Source organism: Numenius arquata, chromosome 1 (genome assembly GCF_964106895.1).
Source record: "Numenius arquata chromosome 1, bNumArq3.hap1.1, whole genome shotgun sequence".
NCBI classification, from domain to species: domain Eukaryota; kingdom Metazoa; phylum Chordata; class Aves; order Charadriiformes; family Scolopacidae; genus Numenius; species Numenius arquata.
In genome coordinates, this window is record NC_133576.1 from 72,316,006 (window position 1) to 72,337,151 (window position 21,146).

At 38.0% G+C, this 21,146-nt stretch overlaps 1 long non-coding RNA gene across 1 annotated transcript in view; it reads left to right on the forward strand.

Annotated features, from left to right (window-relative positions):
• LOC141467157 (uncharacterized) overlaps positions 1-21,146 on the forward strand; it is a 192,422-nt gene that overhangs the window by 66,468 nt on the left and 104,808 nt on the right. Inside the window, exons 5-6 of the long non-coding RNA XR_012463328.1 lie at positions 9,292-9,391; positions 19,385-19,437. This is a non-coding gene — a long non-coding RNA (uncharacterized lncRNA). The remainder of the gene's footprint in view (positions 1-9,291; positions 9,392-19,384; positions 19,438-21,146) is intronic.

Sequence of the window (21,146 nt, forward strand, 5' to 3'; positions counted from 1 at the left end):
CTAATATAAGAAAGCCCATTTCCTGTTCCAGACCTGAAAATTTGTGCACTTAGATCTGCAGATCTGTCTAGGTTCTGTCTAGGTTGCTGTAATTCTGCCCATTTCAAACACCTTACAAACTGGTTGCCTTTTCTTTGTCTTCTTCAGAAAATATGGAATCAAAATGTTGACATCAGCTGTCAGTTTTAGAGTGCAGACACTTTCTTAATTCCCAAAGGATATTCCACATATAAAGTTCATTTACGCTATCACTTACAAGTTTAATCAACACTCTATATGTCTTTGATAACCATCCAGGTACACTCAGGCAAATATCTTTCTATGTTTTCCATTTTTCTTCAATACTCATAGAGTTCGTTTAGGAAACTACCTCTTTAGGTTATTGTAGTCTAGCTTTTCTTTTCTTTATGTATTAATTTTTGAGATACTTCCCATCATGTTACAGCTCAATTTTTTGTACAGCTTTATTTTTTTATTATGCATTTTTCTACAAGAAACCTGTAGCTTCCAAGCTTAGTCAACATTGTTCTGTCTTCCACTTTCTGTTTTATACAATATAACAAAACGCACTGTTTCCCTTTTTGTTGGTGGTGGCTGTCCTCTACTTCTAGATGTAGCATTGTCTTCATTTTCTACTGACTTTTCTAAGTGTCACCACTCATCTCTTAGCTAAGCAATGCGTATTTGGAAATATTAAGAGAATCTCAGAGGAAAACCTTACTGCAGGTCAGCAGTAAACATTTTTTTTTTGGTAGGGGGCATGGAAGAAGGGGAGAAATACAATTATAAGATTACAGCGGTTACCAGGCATAATTTTTACAACTGGCCAATACATTCAATTATTAATTCCATACAAAACCACTTAAAAAACAACATAGTGCATTAAGAACAGATGACAAAACAGAGTATATTCTGGTTTACCTCTTGATTTGCCAAACCATGGCATTCCCACTAAAAATGAACTAGTATTTGGCAGCTTGCCTGGTTTTCAACATGTGATGTCTAGCTGGTGCTAAGAGGAGCTGAACTTTCGCCATAATCATGATGGATTAACAGCAACTTTGGTAGCACCAGTGGCAGACCAGCAAGAGTCTGAGAATCAGACTTTTTTTCACATGGACTTTGCCTCAGACCTCATTTTCCTTTCTTCAAACATTTCAGACAAAATTACTCAGTAGTATCCAACAATGAATCCAGGGAGATAATCTTGTTTTGTACACATTGAAAATATTCTGGCACTCTTTCCTTTGAAGTGCTCCAAGTCTTCTGTGCCTGAGAGCAAAGGCTTGAAATTTTAAAAGGATGCATAGCATTGATATAAATCCAAACCCATTCTAACTTGGACAAGTGAGGAACTTTTGGGAAACCATTTTCAACAGAGGTTTCACGGAATTATAGAAACATGTGGGATAAAAGGGTCGTCAGGAAGTCTCTAGTCCAACCTTCTGCTCAGAACAAGGTCAACACTGAATTCGGAATTCAGGCTGCTCAGGACTTTGTCCTGTCAGGTCTTGAAAATCTCCAAGGGTGGATTCCACAGCCTCTCTGGGTAACCTATTCTAGTGCTTCATTTTCTTCTCAGTTAAATTTTCTTTTCCTTATATCCAGTCAGAACCTCCCCCATTCCAGTTAAGTCCATTATCTCTTGTTCTCTTTCCATGCACCTCAGTAATAAGCTTAGCTCTGCCATTGTAATAGCCTACTCATAAGTGTTGAAAGTTGGCTATGAGATTCCCCTGTAGTCATCTCTTCAGGCTGAAGAAACCCAGATGCCTCAGACATTCCTCATAGGGAATGTGCTCTATCCCTGGACATACTTTTTTATGTCTTTCTTGCATTGGGTTCCCAAAACTGAGCACAGTATCTGGATGTGGCCAAGTAAAGGAGAATAATCACTTCTCGCAACATACCATTAACATAGTTAATATCGAATGATAGAACAGCCGTGCTTGGAAGAGACCTCAAATGGTCATCTGGTCCAAACTTATGTCTTGTTAGTATATCCCAAGATGCTGCTAGCTTTCATGACTACCAGGGCACACTGCTAGCTCATGTTTAGCCTGCTTTTGCCCAGATCCTTTTCAGCAAAGCTGCTCCCCAGTCAGTCCCTAACTTGCAGGAAGCTAGTCCACCTCACCATTCGAGAGCAGGGAGCCTTGCTCTCCTTTTTTATACTGAGGTTTTCTTGCTGGCATGGAGTAGGGAGCCACCGTATTCTAATGTGGAGAGAACAAAAGAAAGACTGGTACTGGGAGGAGAAATAAAAAATTCTGCCTAGTAGCCTAATAAATCTCTAGGAGCACAGAGATATCTAGGACGACTGAAAGCCAGAGAAGAAGTCACTGAGACCTCTTTGTCATAGGAGACATTAGAAGGCTTGAATTATGATCTAATGAATAAGGTTATATTGAGAGTTACAAAGAGCTTGTTTGTTTGGGTGACAGTAAACTAAATTCTGGTGAGAAAGAGGAAGACTTGGGACCAAATGAAGTAGATTAGACTTTAATAAAGTGGGCAAGAAGCAGATACATCATAAGGGGAAGAGGAACAGGTTAGGAAAGGAAACTGGGATGAATATTTAGGAAGCAGGTAGGAAGCCCTTACCCTCAGAGACAGGGTCAGACAATGGGCATTTCCAGTAAAACCAGTGCAGAAAAGGAGTAAACGTAGATCAGATGGGGACCTTCATGGATAGAACAGAGATCAGGATGGTCTGGGGATCCAACTAAAAATTCTGAGATTAGACTCTTACTGCGAACAGTGAATCTCATGCTAGATTGACAAAGGATTTCATTACAGTGAGTGAAAATGGAGCTGCGTTAAAGGACTGCCTATGGGGAAGACACTGAACTAAGAACGTTGTGGCAGCCTGAAAGTTATAGAGAGGGGGCATCAAGGTTTGGGAAAATAGCAAGTGACATTTGTAAAAATAAATAATATGTGAATATATATTCAAACACAAAGCATTATGCATATTTAAAAGGTAAAATTTTTTTCAAATGTTCTACTTCTTGAGTTCCTGGTTATGTCATTATAGCTTTTGGTGTATATAATATGCATATGATTAAAGTCTATTGTTTTACTTCCATTGTATCATATACCGTTGTAAGCAGATGAGGTTAAATATTTCTCTACCTTAGTTTTATTGACAAATAATGCAACATCAGCAGAGTTCTCTAAAGGAAACTCAAAACCTCAGAGGCGGTTCAGCCTTCAGTCTTCTTAAAGCTGAGATTTTGTATCAAGGAAACACTGAAATTAGTTTTCCTCCCTTTCAGTTCCCTCCAGCTGGAATTAGGAGTCAGAATCCCTGTCTTCTCGAATAGCAAAATTTGTATAGACCGTTCACAAAGGTTACTATTTTATGCACATGAGTAATGCAGCCTCTGTAAGTTGAATGTGATGTTATCTCTAGAAATGTTATGCATAAGCTTTATCTTCAAAGATATTTCTGAACTTAACTTATGCATATCTTTGCACTCAAGTTTGATTTGATAACCTGTCAAGCAGATCTAATTTGTTTGTGTTTTCCTATGCTCTTCTCCATACTGGGAAGTATCTTTTGCTAACCACACATTGGTAAAATGAATATCAAGTTTATTAGCACCATCCACAGTTCCTTAACAAGAGGGAAAGAGACAAAATAAAAGATTGAGAGAGGAAGCAAGAGAAAAGAGAAGGGAAGGGAAGGGAAGGGAAGGGAAGGGAAGGGAAGGGAAGGGAAGGGAAGGGAAGGGAAGGGAAGGGAAGGGAAGGGAAGGGAAGGGAAGGGAAGGGAAGGGAAGGGAAGGGAAGGGAAGGGAAGGGAAGGGAAGGGAAGGGAAGGGAAGGGAAGGGAAGGGAAGGGAAGGGAAGGGAAGGGAAGGGAAGGGAAGGGAAGGGAAGGAAGAAATGTAAAATATGATCATAAGCAAAATAAGAAATAAGTGTACAACTATAATGCTACTTTGACACCTTGCAGAAGGTGTAATTCCACTACTTCATGCTCCCAATCTCCTCTGATTGGTTCTGGCTGCTTAGCTGGGGTCAGCTTTTGGGAGTTGTCATCACCATAGGGATCCCAAGAGGCACCATCAGGATCACCACTGGAAGGAACCAGGATGAATCCTGGAACACATAGTCCAGGCAAAGACGCTGTCCTATAGAGAAGTTTGGAAGCCTGAAGCCCCAACCTGTCACTCCCTTGAGGCCACATGTCAGTATTTCCATGCAGAAATATTTCCTTTCTCAGCTGAAGTATTTTTGTGGTTGATTTTTTTCATCAGAATGTCAACATTTGACACATATAATGTCAATTTTCCAGCCATTCTACAGTAAATTGCACCTGATACAAATGTATGTGTATCTTCTCTATTTCTCCATAGTAGCTGTTTTTTCAATAAGAAATTATGGAAAAAAGTGAAGATGTGTCAGAATCTATAGGCTCTAATAGCGGGATTCATCTGACCAAATACAAAAATCTATAACTGAGACATCTACATCTAAGGTTGTCACCCTGGCCTCTTTTCATAATCAATGGAGAGAAATAGGCACTTTTAGGGTGTGATTCATCTCATCCTGAAGTAGATGGCTAAAATAGGTCAGCTGAATTATGTTTTAAAAGCATCTATTTCTCTCCATTGGCAGTAGAGGGAATCTATGGTGACAACTTCAGACATTGACAGCTCAAGCTAAATAAAATTACTTATGCCTCAAAAGTCCATAGAACTGTTGTGCATAAACTTGTCCTTTTGCACCATAATTTCACCTGTTCATTTGTTTCCAAATATACAACTTTTTCTTTTCCCCATTCTCCCTCTTAAACCAATCTTTTTACCTTCATTTTTTCCCTACCTACTTTGAGTTATGCATCCTTTTTCTATTCCCCTCATCACCATAAAATCAGGCTTTAAATCAGTAATTTTAAGCCAATAGCTGAAATGAATGTATGCCATATCACCAAAGCTGTGAGATTCTGCAATACTGCCTACTTTTCTTGTTAGTGTTTCCACTAGTCTGTGATCTTTTGAAACTCAAGTTCCATAGCCAAACTACACCAATTGTCTGATACAGAAGGCCAGGATCAGGCAAAAGATATTCCCGTGTTGTTTCCTCACATGGACTACACAGCACCCTTTCACAAATGATGTAATTTAACGTAGTAACAAATTTCCAACATTCCCTGTACCTATCTGTGGATGCCACAAATTAGAAAACTGTTCTGTTTGTCACCTTAGCCCACATACAAAGTAAGGATTTTCCAGTAATTGCCAGTGGCTTGGGAATGAACACTGCAAATATTATATAAATAATAATGTTAGTAAGTGGTACAGTGAACACAGCCTTTCTGCATTTTGCTATGCCTCAATCCTAGAAGTACGTCCCAGAGACAGCGATGTCTCTTTTGATCTCTTCTAGAAATTAAGCGTGAATGAAAGTCTAAACAGTGGATGCAGATCTGTGTATCAGTTCCATTAATTTTTCCAACATGGAACATTGCCTTAGCAGAAACCTGAAGGAAAGCAAACAGCAATAAATCTGACTTCCCTCTAGGTAAACCCTGCAAAGGGATATAAAAGAGTGAGGGATGGGACATGAATTTCACTTCAATGCACAAGTAATCTGATTGGGCTAAATCTAGGGTGGAGGACTCAGATTAAGTCCCAGATACATACTGCAGGTTTTCAATTTTTCATAGTGCAAAAAGCAAAAAGGAACTCTTAGATCACCTAATCTGCTTTCTTCTCGATCACAGGCACTTATCTTTCACACAGTTATCCCTACCTTGAGCCAAATAGTTTCTCTGCAGCTAAAGTATATCTTCCTGAGAGGCATCTAATCTTGATTTGAAGATCTCAGGAGATGGAAAATCCACCACTTCGCTCTATAATGTGTTCTGATAGCTAATAGCTATCAGCATTAAAAGTGTGTGCCTTATTTCCAATTTGAATTCATCTGGCTTCAGGCTCCAGCCTTTGGTTCTTATTATGCCTTTCTCCACTAGATTACAGAGTCCTTTCATATCCATTATTTTCTGCCTGAGAAGGTATATATGCCATAAGCAAGTCACCTCTCAATCTTCTTCCTCATAAACAGAAAGATCCTACTCTTTAAATCTCTCACCAGGAGGCATTTTCTCCCATTTTCAAAACATTTCTGCATTTCCTCTCTACCCTCTCCAGTAGCTCCACTGTGTCTTTCTGAAAATGTGGACTGCAGAGTTGATGCAATACTCCAGCATTGGTCTCACCAAGTTATAACAGAAAGATCAGCTCTCCTGCTCCCTCACTGACTGTTCAGGAATCTTGTTGGGTTCTTTGCAATATCATCCCATGCTGAACTACTGTTTAGCTGCTTGTCTAGTATGAATCCTTCATATATTTAAGTCACTGCTTGCAGTTATTCAGTTCTGTAGTTTTCATCCTCAATTCTAGAAAGGTAATTTAGGATTGGGCTGTATTAAAGCACCCAATTTCTAATAACCTAGGTTACTAAGCAATCTTTTCCTTCTCCACAGTGTTCTCTTCGTTGTTTCCACTGACTTATCCATAAATGCTTCCAGGAGTAATTTCATGCTAACTTCTGGACTGTTAATAAAAAAAACTTGCAATCATTCTTCTGGTACCATTCTTGTGGAACCAGAGGAAAAACAACCTGTACCAGCTTTGCATTGTTCTGTGTAACAGCAAGGGAAGGGATCTGACAAGTAACATTGTCTGGTTACCTCCTACAGCAGTTCTGCAGTATGTGTGGATTATTTTGTTTGTGTAAAAGTTAAAAATGCCGTCCTGTTTATAGCTCTGTTTGGCATACATTTTTGCGTGTATCCTCCAGTTGCTTATATTAGTTTTCTGCACTTTATAGGTCCTACCAGGATATATGTAGCTTAGGTCTGTGTCATATTTGTCAACACAGTTTTTCATTAGTAAAGTCATTTTGGATGCTTCATCTACTCTTCAACCAAATACAGTGCCTATCCCACCCACGAGATGAAGCCCACTCTGTTTGACTCCTTGGACTAACAGAAAGAGGTCCCAATGCCACGGTGTTCCACAACAGTGAAATCTGCGTCTTCAAATGTATTGTGCAACCAAGGTTTCAACAACAGCGTTTTCTGTCTTCTGCTCTTACTTTTGAGGTCAGAAAGATTTCCCAGAAGATCATGTTTATTGCCTTCTTCACAAGTGTGGCACCATCCTGTCGTCTGCTATTTCATTTTATTCCGGTGAACACAACACTACTATAAAGATTTACTGAAAGAGTTCATAAAGCTTCCCAGTCTCGGTATGGTTAACTTCTGGTCTGCTCTTTAGTGAAATATCTGAAAAAAGTCCGCAGCTGATCTGAGGCAATATACAGCAGTGTTCCTAGCCTGTGTCTATACCGTTAATTAGAAGAGGTTCAGGAACTTATCTCTTCCCCAGGGTCCAATGGCACCAGTTGGTGAGGTCTACACTGCTTAGGACTTTTCCTTTTTTGGGCCGTATTTGTCTTTGAATCACCTTCAAACATATTCTGCCAACAACTGAGAAGTGTAAACCTTCAACCTGAGGTTTTCAGGGCCACAAAACCCCATCTACCCTGTGCCTAACAATTAGCATACACGTTCACATCTCATTAAGGCCAGCAAAAATACCCAGAATCTTACCATTTATTTAGGTATTTGAGCCACTGACTTAACTGTTGAGATGCAAGCATAGAGTAGGAGCAAGCATCCTTCATAGCTGATGAATCTGGGAGACCAGGGGAAGCGAGGAGCCTGGCATCCCCACCCAGGCACTGTCTGGGGGAGATTTCCTCAGCTACCCAGGAGCCACCCAGGACACATGCCTGAAGCTAGAGATTGTGAATTTTCTCCACACAGTGATTTAAAAAAAACAAACAAACAAACAAACAAAACAAAACAAAACAAAAGAAGAAAAAAAAGAAAAAGAAAAAAAAAGAAAACAAACAAGAAAAAGAGAACTAACATGGTTCAACAGACCTTTTATCCTAGAATGGCTGTGTATTCAGAGACTGACAGCTTCCACTGAATCACACTGTACTACAGCCCTGGACAGAAAAGTGGATTAGATAATATTGACAATCAGTGCCTATTCAAATGCCCATTTTAACAGAAAGAAAGACTGCACGTATCAAAAGACAATATTTAGAATACAAAATCTCACCTTCTTCTATTGTTGTAACGTAATAGCCATAAATGCATATACTTCTTAACTAAATAAAACAGTTATATACCACCTTGCTTCCTATGACATTTATCACGAAAAGCTACTCAGTGCAGTCCAGTGCTGTGTTAGGGAAATGAGAGGAGCACTTATTCTTTCACATTAGTTAACATGTCAAAAGCTTTTTATCTCAAAGATATTAAATGGTAAGAACAGTGTGTTTCAACTTCTAAATTGTCATACATCAAAGATTTTGGAGGACTTCTTTTTTAAATTGACAGTTGTCATTTAATATACAGTATGATCCAAAGCATATTATTTCTGAATGTTACCAGGGAGATTTCATTGGCTTTTGTGACATTTCCAGTCTTTGGCATAATTGGCTAACAGCTTTTTTAACCTAATGTCTTTTAAGAAATAGTGTACCTGGTGGTCTGGGGTATCACATCTTTTGTTTTCTCTTTTCTTTGTTTTCCAAAAATGTTACCGTAATGATAAAAAGTGACATTATTTTAAAAGATAAGAAACACCAAAATTATTTTCTGTCTGACCTTTACAGTTACCAGAACAAGCGGCTTCTGTTAGCAAAATAGTTCAAGCTTTTTATTACAAAGGATATTTGGCAGTATTCCATAAGAAAAAAAAAATACATGTAGTTCTTGTCAGGGGAAGTCATTAAGCCCTCTCTCCTTATGCCAGGCTAGCATTTTAACAAAAATAAAATTCTGGATATTTTAAGATGGAGGCGGAAGTTGACTGTGAGAGGCAGGGATATTTCACATAATGCTTTTTATGAATGTACTAATGTAGTTTTGTATCTTTGCACCACGTTGAAGCAAATACAGTGGGTTTACCCAAGAGTTCAAGGAGATTTTGGTAACCTTCATTTCCCAGCTGCACATTTGTGCATTCAGAGTTTTCTTCTTCACCCTGGTCTGTTGTGTTATTAGATTGACGGTCCTTCTTTAGGGAAGGCTGAGGGGTAAGACAGATAAATGACTGAATGGCTCAATGTGGCTAAATCACTGTATTTGCAATTTTTAAAATAATTATGCCTACTCCTCAGCTGTACTGTTTTTTCCAGGTAAAGGCTTGCAAATCAATTGTTAGCTCAACTCCATACTTCCCATTGTTAATTTTACAGGTTACCACAGAACTTTAGACGTGGAAATACTTGAGAATTCAAAGACACATCCAGCACAGATCCTTTTAACCACTGTTGTTGTTCTGGTTCTTCAGCTCAAGTAAGGACGATATATGTCTTGCTTTCAGCTCACATGACAAATATATGACATTGTTGTCACTGATTCTTGAGATAAACTGTATGAGTCAAATTACAATAGCAACAAAAGTTAGAAAACCCTCTTTCTTGTTGAAACAGTTTGCTGCTTTAGTATCTTTCGCTCAGCTGGTGGTACTGCAAATAGCCTGCAAATGGATGAAATATATTTTAGGTGCACGAAAGAAAAAATACTATTTAAAAACATAAGATTCCTTTAGGAAAATAATTGGAGATGGTTATAATCATTAAACTCTGGAATACATAATTCTTCCCACCATTCTTAAAATAAAGTGAACGCTGTTGCATGCCACAGTATTAAAGAGTATGAGTTAAATACCTTCCTGCTTCAAAGATGCGTTGCCTAAAACCTGAAAAATTACAGTATATGCAAATGATCATAAAGGACTGACTTTACTGACCATTTCTTTGTGTTTGGGGGATAGATTTCTGCATGGCATAATATTTCCACTTGCATTGGTTTCCTGGCATGAAAATGTTTATTGCACTCATTAGCTAAGAGGATGTCGGCACTGGTCCAATGAACACAGATCTGCCTTCTGATTTCAGCCATTAAATTGCAATGGGATTCATAGGCTTAACATTGTGGGTGTGAGAATAATAAAATGGAACTCCATCTTTAGCCCAGTTACCATGGATGCAGTTAAAGGTCATAGTGGCAGCTGCTAACTAGTTGCCTTTTTAGCTGTATTTCCCCTCCTGCTATGTATTTTTGTGTACCTTAGTTTCTGCAGGTCTGCCTTTGAGCAATTCTGCTCCCTTAACTTGGCATATGGGTGTCTTCCTCAACATGATGGGTGCATTCCCATAAATATGGTTGCTGTGGGCATTCCTTTATTCAATTATTTGTGTTTTAATGGAAAATGAATGTAAAGACCTTAGCAAAAATTAGAAATGCAGCCTGCTCAGCATCCTGAATTATTTCTATTTTCTGCACTCTGCTTCACATTCCTAACTGGGATTAAAAAAAAAAAAAGAGAGAGAAAAAAGCCCTGTATATAGTGAATTCCCATCTCCGTTTAAACTCATAATGGGTTCAGGCACTGAGGCATTCACAATGTGGAACATCAACTGCTACTTCTCCATTCGGCCCAAAGTCCTAGGAGTTAATTCTCTGTACTGCATGAAGTGTCAGAGTAATTACCGCTGATCAGCCCTATTTCTCAGCATTCTGTCCTGCTTTGAGAGGCACCCTGTTTATTGATGCACCGCCACATCATCACAGTGCTTTCATTCAGGCAAGCTGCTTAATCGAAAGGGCTTGGACAATACAGGATTTTCAAAGAGAAGAAGTGGAAAAAAATTAAAAGTAGCCAAGTAAAATAAAGTGAATGGTAAAGAAACCTGAAAACTCTACAAAATATTTCCTTATGTCAACACTTCATTTCAATAGATTTTAAAACTCCTATTCATTTCCAAACGAAGGTACTGTGAGTCTTTTCTGTGGTGACTCAACTACGTGATCACGTCCTTTTTGAGGATTTTTAAGAGCACAGTGCTGGAAGCCCTCCTTGAGCAACATTTATTGTTTTTTGTTCTGTTTATATACAGGCTATGACTGTGTCAACCTTTATGAACCACAATACAAAGAAACTTTTTTTAAGTTTTTGCCTCTCTGTTTTAAAGATACATTTATATAACCTGTCATTTCACAAAAATAAATTAAGTACTATATGAGCCAAATGTTTCAGTTCCACACAAGGGTGGCTTCTGGTTCTCTTTGGCAGGATGCCACTTTATTCATTTTTATTTCAAACACAATGTGAAACTTTTAATTTTAATATAGTATATAAGTACGATGGCTATAAAGGGTACACTGTGACTAATTCATGCTCCTTCTCTCTTTGCACTTCTGTGAATTTTAGAGGGTAGCAGAAAGTTACATTTCAACTTAAATACTATCAGGCTTTGTGTGTTTGTTAGAGAGAGAAGAGAGATTTATTTGGCCCAACATTTTTATTTAGGACTCAGCGTTTTCCTTAAGTTGCTTTTGGACACTGTTCTTGTAGGTCTGTGGCTACCCAGCCTGTAGTGAAAGTAACTTTTTATGCCTGGAGAAGTGAAATATCAGATTGCCACATGGAAGAGGAAACAAGCAGGTATTGACAAATACAAGTGTAAACAAACCAGTTATCTAACTGTTTGCCGAGATTCTTTTAAGGACATCACCCCCTCTGTGGCATTGCTTCATTAAAAAACAATAATAAGTTTCATAAGTTGTTCAGCAGTGTTGTTGAAAATATCAGGATAAGACTGCTACGACTATTATAGTGTCCCGTTTTACCGTTTCCTCCACCGTACTTTTAATCAGAGAATTTCTTCTTGTGTCTTGTTTACTGTTGATATTTTCTGGCTGATTGGATAGGAATGACATTTTGACAATTTACTGTAGCAGTAAGCACTGTACAAACAAAAGGTGCTGATGAAAACTCGGAACCCATTATTATGTAAATTATGGCTGACTAACACAGATTCCATCTCCCAGTCACCATCATTGAGACCAGTTTTACTCAATGATAATAATTTTCATGATTGCAGTCTTCAGAGAGATCAGAAATATGCTTTAGCTGTTGCATTTATCTACTGCGGGTACTTGACCCTTAATTAAATTCTGAAACTTTTTTATATAATAAAGTAAAATACAGCTGACACTTCTATTCAAACAAAGAGCATCAAACATAGATCTACCAAATAAGATAAAGGTATTTCAGACTTACCTTGTTGTAATTCTAGTAAACACGAAGACTACAACATCTTTTGAAAGAGAGCTTAAAGTTTAAAAGCAAAAAAAAAGCATGCTGTTGGGCAATTTAAATGCTGCAGTTCAGTGCTGTGTCTGCTGAATACTGGGCTTGCTCTGCAGGATGGTCTTGAACTTTATATTAAAATATGCATGACAGGAAAAAAACCGAATGAGCTTTGAGTATAAAGATGATGTTTGTCTGCTCCCATATATTATTGCGGTCATAAGTGCAAAAAGACTAGAAAATAAAATAGTAGGTTATTTAATGTTCGCCACTAACTTTCATAAGACGGTACCCTCCCAAATCTTGAAAACTGTGCTTTGTAAAACTGTTATCCAAAAAAAGATATTAGAAACAACTCAAGGTGCTGCACTACTGAGCTAGTTGTTCTGCTGTTAACAGATACAAAAATGACTAAACGTCGTACAAATGGACCAGTTAATTTTGGTTATGTTTATATATTTATATAGATATATATATGTCAAAAAAACAAGACTGGAGCAAAGCGATACACTGCTGACAAAAAGGGAGCAGGGCTTTGTATTTAATATTTTCATTTTTTAAGACAGCTCTGTAAGCTTTTAGTACTTCTTTCCCCTCTCTCCCCCCCATCCATTTTTCCCTTCTCCTCCCCACACTCCTCACCAGTTTTCCAAATGAGAAAATGGCCATTGCAGGTAAGCAGTAACAGTCAACCTTAAAAAGAGGTAGAGTATTATAAAAATGGAGCATTTCTTTAGAAGTAGCACTTTGCTAAACTGTCAGTTCATAGAGCCAATGAGCTAAGAAAAGTAATTACTTAAGTGGATTTCATGAAGAGTAGAAAGATGATTGTGCCACATTAAATAACAATTGTATCCTTAATGATGTGTTGGACTATAATACAAACATCCTTCTGCCATTATATGCACTACAATATACCTTTCTAATTACTCCAGTGGCTTCCTCTTCCTTTATTAAGATGCTATGCTTTCAGAGACTATGTAAGCATTATATGAGCTTTTTTTTTTTTTAAACTACAGTGAGTGCAGCTGTGTGGTCATTGATAAATTAGTTATAAATTACTGACGCATTGTATATGAATGGAATCCTTGTTTTATTCCTTTTTTTTCCTTCATGAAATACAATTTTTCTTAGAAGAGATATAATAGAATTCAATAAAATTAGTTCTCCGGGTTTTTTTTTGTATTTCTAAATATGTAAGCAGTATAGTAATATAAGTCCAGATAATTAATAAGGCAGATTCAAGACAACATGGCAAACTTCAGAAACAAAGCTAGAATAAGGTAGATAATTTGATATTATTCATTTCAGTGATTTCTTGCTTATAGCCTGTGAACCCTTGGGGATCCTTGGGCTTCCTGTCAGTGGTCCCTGGAAAAAACTTTTTTATTATCTGCAAGCTTAAATATATTACATGGGTATTCCCCTTCACTAAAAATATTTTTAGATTGTCTGCAAATTCAGAAAGGTTGAAAAACGCTTCTCCATTTCATTGCTTGTATTATGTTCCTTAGAGATGGAAACCCTACACTCCTTAACACTGCTTTCTATATATCGGTATGCTTTCTATGATTTCTAGAGTTACTTTTGTGCGCTATCTGACCACTCATTAGACTTGATTTCCTAACATCCTGTCAGCACACAGACCTTATGCTTGGACCCAGTTAAAGTCTGCACACATTAATAGTCCCACTGAAGAAAAGGGAAACTTCTTTTATGTGGAAATTCTTCCAAATATATAAGGGGATTGAAGAACTGGAAAAAAAACGTCATAAAATTGGACAATTCCAGATTCTCTGTCAGAGCTTCACTTAACTCTTATAATAGAAATTTTCATGCAAAAAGAAACTTGAATAAATAAGTGAACAAAATAAAATCTGCAAAATATTCTCCTCTGTTGTCTTTTAGTAAAGATATGCTCCTTTAATTCATAACTAATGTACTTCTGCTACCTATTAATGCCATTAATGGCAATAATTCTATGAACAGTCCACTCCACTTTTATGTATATTGAACTGCAGTCCCAAATTGGGTAGTCAAAGTCACACCTCGGGAATTTTATCAGTAAAATTGGTAGATTATTGTCAAAGTTCCTTACGACCGTTGAGTGACCTGAATTTAGCTTAGACCAAAGAGAAAAATATTTGAAAATATTGTTTGAAAATATTTGAAAATCAGGTTTAACTCTTTTGAAATATGGCAATAATAAGAAAAATATGTCATAGCATGACCAAACTATTTTGCTTCTCATCAATATTATATTCCCTTTGTGAAAAACTAGGACACTTTATACAGCTAGTTTCACATCTGACTGTTCACACATTGTCAAACTAAGATGCAATAATGCCCAGAATTTTCAAAAAATCCATCTATAAAATTAATCTGTAATTAACACAAGCTATTTCCTACGAGCAACTCTGTAGGTATACTTTTTCTCTTTAGTCCCGAATTCTTACTGGTACAGTAAGAGCTCTGTGCTTGGATCATGTGCTAGGCAGAATTATGGGAATCTTTATAAACTCCCTGCTACACTGCTTGGTTAGCTAAGTGCAAGATTACTAAATGGTCCTTGGAAAGTAAGCAGAGTAGCCCCCCTGTTACTGCATTTGAAGGCTATATACATAGCCATATATTCTGCAGTCAGTCGTAAGAAGCCTGAGTCAAAAAAAAAAAAAAAAAAGCATTGCCTGGTAAAACTGCAACTAAGTGAAATTTTTGCACTGGGGTGAGAAAGTCGCAACGTGGAACAATTTGTTATTCTTACCTGTACTCCTTGTCATCTGCAGTGTCCATTACTGAGTACTCCCCAGAATTGAGCCCACCATGGGGTAACAAATTCTGTTGCTCTGTTTTCTGGGAGAGAAGGTTACACAGATCTTCTGCTTTGTTCTGAAGGTTAGCACTTATCTACTTGGATTTGCTTAAACCCAAGCAAATCATATCTTGAAAATTAAAATAAATTATGAAAATATGTTGCTTATGGCATTTTCCACTGTTTTAAAGGAAGCAAATGCTGCTGGAAAGGAAGAAAAATATGAAGCTGGACAAAGACGGTTACATAAAATTATTCATGCACGCTTTATATCTTATAATTGTCACACGATATCAGAGATCTTTCTGCCTGCTGGAGAGGGTGGTGAGTCAGCCTCTCTTTAAATTTGGGAAAAACTGCTTTTTCTCAAATTAATAGCTCATATATGTGAAACATATAAGCTACATCTGGGACATGAAACTTCTGGAACAGTGGGAAACTTCAATGGTGTTTAAGCACCTAACTGAAAATTTTCATTTTTAGCAACCCTTGGTCAGAGGATGTCTTGCTCTTGAGGGCCAAGACTCTACTGGGGTTGGTTTTCAACAGAGTGTCTAATATTCCTTGTTGCCTGAAGCTCTTGTACCTAGAAATACTTCTTTGTAGGAAAAAAATTAGTTAGCTTTCCCTTTCTACTGGGTTAAGGAACCAGCTTTGGTTTCCAGGTGCTTTTCTTGTTACAGATTATCTCCAGATCACCTGAATTAGGCTAAAGATGAAGCTCAGCTCATATTCTTCCAAAGATTGGCATCCAGTTTGTTCTAGAACAGCATGAATGAGACTGACATGGAAAAATAATTTCCCAAAACTGATCTATCTAGTGTTGGTTGTTAAAAAGCGGATTGCTTACTGTGGTGGCAGTGAAGGCCGGAGGTAGGGAGGTAGTTCCTGCATGCTCAACACCTGCCTTCTTGAGGGACACATCGATTTCTGCTCATTCCCATCATCTTGGAAAATGGTCATGTCTGCTGGGAGGCATTTCTGGTTTTGCAAGGACTCAAGGTAGTTCTGCAGTAGAGATGAACTTCTTGATGTCTAAAGGTCCTACATAACTGTGGTCGTGGGAGCCAGCCTTGATAGCCAACAAGCAGAATACCTTAGTGTAAGTGACGTAGCAACCTTTTTTTTTTGGTTCAGCTTTCTGATCAAAAACCTTGGAAGCACCGTACCCATTACCAGTTGATCATGGCAACAGCTCTGCCACATGGAAAAGTCATCTTAGCAACACTATAAGGAAGGGAAACCAAGGCACAGGAACATGAAGTAACTTACCTAAGATAGTATGGCAAGGGGCTGTGGAGGTAGGAAGAGTGCCTGGATTTGAAACTTGTATCTGAAGCACAAGTCCATTTTTCTCCCTCTGAAAGGGAGAATACTATGATAGCCCATAAAAGGTTTATGAGTAGGATGGAATACATCTTTGCAAAATTCACTCTCTAAGTATGTTTGCTGCTTAGGCAGTGCACAACATCTAACACAGTATGCAGGTCTGCCTCTCCTCACAGAGGGAAGAATACACGTGAGCACCCATCTGAAAAGTGGCTGTGTTGAATCTCTCTGCTTACCAGCAAGCCAGTGTCTTTTGTGTTGCTGTGCTTGGGTGTGTGCAGCACCAGGTTGGGCAGGTTGCTTGCAGGGAAAATGGTACAGAGCTGCAGCCTCACATGTTCCTGCAGTGCATGAGCTTTAGAAAGTAATACAAGTATGAAACTGCACTTGTAGAGAGACTTTTCACCTTGGTTTTAACCAAAGTATCAGGAAGCTGATTCTTCTGGCCCTCTAAAGGGTGTTGTTGCCTGTTGCATGCCATTGCCTGCTCCTCAGTGCGGGTCCTGAAGGTGCTGCAGAGGTTTTGCATTCCACCCTCGAGTGAGTCGGACTTATGAACTGGAACTAAGATCAGAACTGGCAGCTAGGCTCATGCCAAATTGAAGTTTTATTTATTTGATCATTTCATTGCAAGGTAGACACTGTGTCTGTGGTTTATATCTTTAAAATCAAATAAACTATTTATATATGGTGAAGAACTGTAAAACACATAGACCTTATTCACTAATATTTTTATGGTTTCTTTACACTTGACAAGTAAAGAATTTGTGAAAGTGTTTTTTGTACCCAAATCCCACAGATTTCTTGGGGTATTTTTTAAATTAAGAAAAGGTACGATCTAGATTAGTAACACAAACTTAGCTCCTGTTTTTCCCTAGCATGCAGCAAGAACCCTTCTGAGTGAATTTTTAATACATATTTTAATGGAATACATTTGATGAAAACTTAAGAAAATACCATCAACTTTTATCTATTTAACATTTTCATGTTATTAAATGAGGATACCTCATGTGAATTTCAGGTCAGTGTGGAAATATAAATTAGCTACTGTTTTCCTTCCCTTCCTGATAATATTGTTTTGTTTACATCACCATGGAAAGCTTTATGCAAATTTTCTTGCCACACCATATCCATTATACCTTAAAGAGAAACAGTCTAATAAAAATTCTCAAAACAGCTATTACTTGTAGGAAAGGAAACTCAAAGGTCTGCAGTCTTTCAAAGTGTCATTGCTACTAACTTGAGCTTCACAGAGGAAGAAATCAGAACTGTTCTTTCATAGAGACAAATTACTGTGAGCTCCAGATGAAGCCAGCAAAGCCACGGAGAGGCTGCAGTTTGCAAGCCAGGTCTCGACTGGTATTTTGGTTGTGCAGACAAGGAGCTCCTGGATGTTTTAACCATTCCTGCTGACAGCTTGTCAGGTTACTCCTGCACACACCTTTACAGCTGCAACTCCTGCTGCACATGTGGCAGGACATGTGGAAGGTCATTAGTGGTTTCAGCCTGCATTACTGTCATCCTAAAGTACAATCTTGCCATGCACTTTGCACTATGAGGGCTAGGAAACCAGTATCTTTCGTAGTAATGACTTCCAGTTTACAGCCTTCATTTGTTATATTTCCTCAATAGCTGTTGTGTTGAGATTAACTGCATAAATGGTCTGCAGCTGGCTGTTATGAATTAAGGGAGTTTAATCAAAGTATTTCTAATGTACAGCATAATGATAATACATGGGGGAAGTACTATTTAAGAGATAATGATGGCTTCAGAAGATCACTGTTGTAATGTTTAGTGCATATGCCTTCAGCATTGAATTTGTTGTTGTTCTGAATATGCTTAATGGATCAGTGAAAAGCTGCCTAATGTGGGATTGTTTGATGGGGCTGACAGAGCTGGAATTAGCCCATTGCTGTTTACTGCATACAGCCATTAAGATTAATTGCTGCCAGATAATTTTGACTGTTTTTATCTTTGGGAAAAAGTGTCACTAATGGGTTTATAAATTGGTTCACTATTACTAATAGTAAGGCCAGTGTAACAGGAGAGGATGTCAGCAGCTAATTCTAAAGATAAAGGTAAAAAGTATAAAGTACTATATGACTTGCTAGTTTTAAGGGATAATGTTATCTAATAACAGACAGACTGATATATGATGCTCATTAATGCTATTTCCCGGGCTTTGGGTTGAACCTAATAGATGCTAATAAAGTCTTATTTGATGTACCATTAAAAAGCTCAATCTGTTTTCTGCATTAATGCACAATGTTGTTTATCACATTTTCAGTGACTAAAACCCAAACCCTCAATCTGTTACGTAACTAAACAGTATCAGGCTAGTTATACCTATTTTTGTCTTTGTTTAGAGACACAGAAAAATTTATAGAGCAACCACTTTTCTGTATATAGTGTACACAATTCGCATCCCTCAGCTTCCTGTCAACAATGACAATACTTCAGATTTCACTTTAATGTATCTTCTTTTACATATATCGTCACTGGTAAATTCTGCAAAGTGCTCCCTCCAAGAGATAAATTAATTGGTTTGCAAACATTAGAAAATAGTGGTGCGATGTGGGCAAAAGCTTATCCAAGGAGGACGAATACACATTAGAGGTTAATAGTCTGGTACAGCACATATACATGCATGTGCAGTGCCTCTAATTTGCTGTGTATTAAAATGAAAGTTCTTTGTGCACTGAGTCTCAAATATATCCCTTGTATCTAAGGGCATTGACAAGGGAGTGGGAAGAACATGCACTAAATAGATAGAAACACCGACAAGGAATGCTTAATGAAGAGGGGAAAGCCAATAACTCATGAGTAATGAAGTTGTTCTCTTCTCAAGTAGAGGTAGTGTAAATTATGAAGTGATTCCTTTCTCAAGTCGAAAGAGCATTTATATTTTTCATGACCAATTTTTATATTGTGCTGAGAACATCTTCAATTTCTTTTGAGGGGCTCTGGATAGTAAAACAGTTCTTGTCTAAAAAAAAGGCAATCTCAAACAATACCAGAAAAAACTCTTTACATTATTTTTCCCTTTCAGAATGCTAGCACGTGAAGACCTTTGAGAAGTGAAGAGGAAAAAGATAGAGGGTGGTAAGATCTGTTCCGCCATATTTGCTGTTTCCACAGTAGTATTCCAGGTGGCATTCTGGTTTCTTTGCCATTAAGGGCATGGATACTTTATTCTGGTTTAGACCCTTTCTCCACATTCAACTTCCGTCCTTTCATCATATTTATACCATCTGCCTACCTATCTAGTAATTCATGTCAATATGCGGGGACCTTATATTGTGTAGGGAAGTGGCTACAATCTAAATATTCTTCCCTTTATTTAGGTATCTGAACATTGCACAATGCTGCCTGGAGATATCCATTCAGGCTTTTTCATTAGGTCCAGATCCTGATTTCTTTCCCTCATATCCCCCACCATTGGCCGCATTATATATATATGATCAATCATTTTCCAATTAAACTTTTGTCTATACACAGAGCTAGCATTGTTTTGACTTAAATCGATTTAAAATCGGTTTCATTAATTCAGTACAAACTCTATGCAGACACATTAATGTTGGGTTACAAGCAGCTTATTTTGGTTTACTTTTAACTCAATATAAGTTAAACCAGGCTCTGTCAGGCTTATATTGATTTAAAAGAGCTGACACAACCTATTTCACTGTTTTAACTACATTGATTTTAAATCTCGTTCTTAGTTAAACCAAAACAATTTGTACATAGACAGTCCCAAGTTTTGTTCCCAAAAAGTGTTGCCAATGTTTCCATGCACGGCCCTGTGTAGATGCCCATTAGCCTCTCCTTTCTATTGTTAATGATTCTAAATAACGTCTTGAGGAAAGCCTTGATTAGGTTGTTAACCAAGCTGTCTGTGGCAGGCAATTTAGGATGATAGCTTACAGGAAAATTATTCCAGAATAAGGTATAGTGTTGTGGGTTGTTTTAATGCAGAGTAGCTGTACTGGAACAGTTCCAGGTAGAGACACTCTGAAGGAGATTTGGATGTTCTTGTGCCAGTTTGGACAGAATAGGGCATCCTTCCCCTGCTCCAAGAGGGAATGGAACCCCTGTGTTAGATCAGCCAGCCCAGGCATCTTGGGCACCCTACGGCATCTCAAAGGGCACAAAACATCTGTGTTTACTCACCTGAATCCCTTCCTCTCATTCTGAAGTAAGAAAGATTTTTTGAGTTTAAGTAATCTGCTTCCAAAGTAAATGGTTGTGTGTATTTTTACCCTAGAAGGGAAGTAAAGGAAGGAAAAGAGAAAGAAAGAGGAGAGGAGAGGAGAGGAGAGGAGAGGAGAGGAGAGGAGAGGAGAGGAGAGGAGAGGAGAGGAGAGGAGAGGAGAGGAGAGGAGAGGAGAGGAGAGGAGAGGAGAGGAGAGGAGAGGAGAGGAGAGGAGAGGAGAGGAGAGGAGAGGAGAGGAGAAAAGAAAAGAGAAGAAAGAGAAGAGAAGAGAAGAGAAGAGAAGAGAAGAGAAGAGAAGAGAAGAAAAGAAAAGAAAAGAAAAGAAAAGAAAAGAAAAGAAAAGAAAAGAAAAGAAAAGAAAAGAAAAGAAAAGAAAAGAAAAGAAAAGAAAAGAAAAGAAAAGAAAAGAAAAGAAAAGAAAAGAAAAGAAAAGAAGAAAAGAAGGAGGCAGAATTGAAAAACAGGCAAGTTAGGCACATCACACAATGGGATCCACTAAGCAGAATCTTTCCAGTCCTTTTACTTGCAGGTGCACCTGTTTTGGGTCATGCCATGCATGCAATGGCTTGCTTCCTAAGCTGCTATTTGGTACAAAGCTGCC